Source organism: Ranitomeya imitator, chromosome 1 (genome assembly GCF_032444005.1).
Source record: "Ranitomeya imitator isolate aRanImi1 chromosome 1, aRanImi1.pri, whole genome shotgun sequence".
Taxonomy (NCBI): Eukaryota; Metazoa; Chordata; class Amphibia; order Anura; family Dendrobatidae; genus Ranitomeya; species Ranitomeya imitator.
In genome coordinates, this window is record NC_091282.1 from 832,987,057 (window position 1) to 832,991,311 (window position 4,255).

The window sequence follows — 4,255 nt, forward strand, 5'->3', positions numbered from 1 at the left end:
GGGATATGTGTTCATTCTCCTATTCTCTACATATATTTCATCTTCATTCCCCACCTATCAGGCTCAGGGAATATAATATACACCTGTTTATATGGGATATGTGTTCATTCTCCTATTCTCTACATATATTTCATCTTCATTCCCCACCTATCAGGCTCAGGGAATATAATATACACCTGTTTATATGGGATGTGTTCATTCCTCTATTCTCTACATATATTTCATGTTCATTCTCCACCTATCAGGCTCAGGGAATATAATATACACCTGTTTATATGGGATATGTGTTCATTCTCCTATTCTCTACATATATTTCATGTTCATTCCCCACCTATCAGGCTCAGGGAATATAATATATACCTGTTTATATGGGATATGTGATCATTCACCTATTCTCTACATATATTTCATGTTCATTCCCCACGCATCAGGCTCAGGGAATATAATATACACCTGTTTATATGGGATATGTGTTCATTCATCTATTCTCTACATATATTCCATGTTCATTCCCCACCTATCAGGCTCAGGGAATATAATATACACCTGTTTATATGGGATATGTGTTCATTCATCTATTCTCTACATATATTCCATGTTCATTCCCCACCTATCAGGCACAGGGAATATAATATACACCTGTTTATATGGGATATGTTATCATTCCTCTATTCTCTACATATATTCCATGTTCATTCTCCACCTATCAGGTTAAGGGAATATAATATACACCTGTTTATATGGGATATGTGATCATTCATCTATTCTCTACATATATTTCATGTTCATTCCCCACCTATCAGGCTCAGGGAATATAATATACACCTGTTTATATGGGATCTATGTTGATTTCCTAATTTTTTACATATAATTCATGTTCAGTTCATATCCAAGATGCATAAGAAATCTATAATACCTCTCCATCTCTTTGGACCTATAAGTTTTTATGTTCATTCTTTTTATTTATTCCTTTTCTTCATTCTTTTTAGTACGTCCCCATTCTTTGCACCTTCCTTTAATTTAAAGAAGAACTCATATCAAACGTGACTGAGGGGACAACCTCTTCAATGGTTATACCCAAAATCACATTATTTTTCATAAAGTACTGGAAATGCATTCTTATTGTTAAAGAGATTTTCCAACACTATTTTATTTTTTTACTATGAGCCTACGAGCTAACAGGCAGGTAATTGCTAACTACCTGCTTGTTCTACTCAGTGCCAGCTCAGAGCGGTTAAACATTTCTCTTGAGGGAGATTCTGCTGCTTCATATCAATAGAGCAGTTATTCTTCCATCGGGCTGCTCTGTAAACAGGATGTACAGGTGCTTCTCATAAAATTAGAATATCATCAAAAATGTAATTTATTTGAGTTCTTCAATTCAAAAAGAGTCACTACAAACAGAGTGATCTATTTCAAGTCTTTATTTCTGTTTATGTTGATGATTATGGCTTACAGCCAATGAAAACCCAAAAGTCATTATCTCAGTAAATTAGAATAATTATCAAAAAATACCTGCAGAGGCTTCCTATGCATTTAAAAGGTCCCTTAGTCTGTTTCAGTAGGCTCAACAATCACGGGGAAGACTGCGGACTTGACAGATGTCCAGAAGGCAGTCATTGATACACTGCACAAGGAGGGTAAGCTGCAAAAGGTCATTGCTAAAGAAGCTGGCTGTTCACAGAGTGCTGTATCCAAGCATATTAATGGAAAGTTGAGTGGAAGGAAAAAGTGTGGTAGAAAAAGGTGCACAAGCAACCCGGATAACAACAGCCTGCAAAGGATTGTTAAGAAAAGGTCATTCAAAAATTTGGGAGAGATTCACAAGGATTGGACAACTGCGGAAGTCATTACTTCAAGAGCTCCCACACAGACGTATCCAGGACATGGGCTACAAGTGTCGCATTCCTTGTGTCAAGCCACTCATGACCAATAGACAACGCCAGAAGTGTCTTACTTGGGCCAAGGAGAAAAAGGACTGGAGTGTTACTCAGTGGTCCAAGGTGGTGTTTTCAGGTGAAAGTAAATCTTGCATTTCATTTGGAAATCAAAGTCCCAGAGTCTGGATGAAGAGTGGAGAGGCACACAATCCAAACTGCTTGAGGTCTAGTGTGTAAATTCCACAATCAGTGATGGTTTGTGGAGCCATGTCATCTGCTGGTGTAGGTCCACTGTGTTTTACCAAGACCAAAGTCAGCACAGCCATCTACCAGGAAATTATAGAGTACTTCATGCTTTCCTCTTCCGACAAGCTTTTTGGAGATGGAAATTTCATTCTCCAGCAGGACTTGGCACCTGTCCACACTGTCAAAAGTACCAATACCTGGTTTAAAAACAACAGTATCACTGTGCTCTATTGGCCAGAAAACTCGCCTGACCTTAACCCCATAGAGTATTGTCAAAAGGAGGCTGAGAGACACCAGACCAAACAATGCGGAAGAGCTGAAGGCTGCCATCAAAGCAACCTGGGCTTCCATAACACCTCAGCAGTGCCACAAGCTGATCACCTCCTTGCCACCCCGCATTGATGCTGTAACTGATGCAAAAGGAGCCCCGGCCAAGTATTGAGTCCATTTTGGGGTGAGCTGGACTGCAATGTGAAGGCAAAAGGGCCAACAAGTGCTAAGCATCTCTGGGAACTCCTTCAAGATTGTTGGAAGACCATTCCCGGTGACTCCCTCTTGAAGCTCATCAAGAGACTGCCAAGAGTGTGCAAAGCAGTCATCAAAGCAAAAGGTGGCTACTTTGAAGAACCTAGAATATAAGATAAAATTTCAGTTGTTTCACACTTTTTTGTTAAGTATATAATTCCATGTGTGTTAATTGATAGTTTTGATGCCTTCAGTGTGAATGTACAATTTTCATAGTCATGAAAATACAGAAAAATCTTTAAATGAGAAGGTGTGTCCAAACTTTTGGTCTGTACTGTAGAGCTTCACTATGTTCGCAATCACACCGTCCATCTTTGCCACTTGCTCTACAACCTGTCACAGATGGGCTGTATAGGAACACTGTATATATAGGTTTTCAGTAGCCAATAATGTTTGGGAGCCTCCCATGGGCGTTTTTAAAAACCGGATCCATCGTAAAACGGATAAAAAAAAGGAAGAAACGGATGAAAAACTGATGCGACGGATCCGTTTTTTGCTGGATCCGCCGCATCAGTTTTTCACAATTTACGCCGGATCTGTCGTTCCGCCGGATTTAGCCTGATGGCAAAAACCTGAAGTGTTTGAAAGCAGCCTTATATAGAGGGTAGCTCTTCCCTGTAGCAACTCCATTCTACCCAGCTCCAAGATCAGCGCTGTACTGGGCGAGGGGGAATTATGAGGGAATGGCATTTTCTGTTACTAGTCGCAGTAGAGGGGGTCTCCTGGCTCTGCACATACCTGTTTCTTTTGCAGTGTATGCCAGGCGGCACAGAGACCCCCACTGCACGAATAACTAAATCAAACCATTATCCCAACCCCCATAGACCGCATTTGGACCCATTCTGCACCAGACCTTCTCCTAGTTATTAACCCCTCATGCACTAGAACCCTCATCTGTACAGCCAGTTCTGCATATGGCACACTTAATTACCCCTGAAAACCCCTATCGTTATACACACAGCTCCTGTAGCACAGAATCCCCCAGAACCAAGGTCCTCATTAACCCCTGCAGCTCTATGGCACCTGTCCGACAAGTTCTCCGCCTACGTCACCTCTTTCTGACAGTGGCCGGTCCCGCCCCGTGCATCGCCTCCGGTGTCGGCCGGTTCCAGCTGCTGGCTATTGGGGGCACACCATGCCCTTCAGTGTGGAGCTCAGCCCCAGTGCCCTCGGGGTGTACACCGCTGGGCATGTGCTCACGGGGCAGGTGGTCGTGGAGCTCTGCAAGGACGCTGGCGTCTCAGCTCTGGAGGTCTGTGCCAGGGGGCTGGCGAGCGTGCACTGGCTGGAGAGCCGCAGCGTCGGCATGAACACTGTGTACAGCGACTTCACTGCTCAGGAGACTTACCTAGGAAGGAGGCAGCACCTGCTAAGAGGTGGGTACTGTGCCCTTCCCAAGTCATTGGACTCCTGCAGTGCCCCTCCAAGTGACACAGGTACCTGCAGTGAATGCCAGCTGCTGCCCAGCTCCCCTCCTTATGCCAATGTTGCCAAGTGCCCACCTTTCCCACAGCTTGTTCCAGCATTCGCCTATTTTCCGTATGAATATAACTATTATCACCATGATGCCAACAACGTGGCATCTCCTCCATGTTCGTCACATA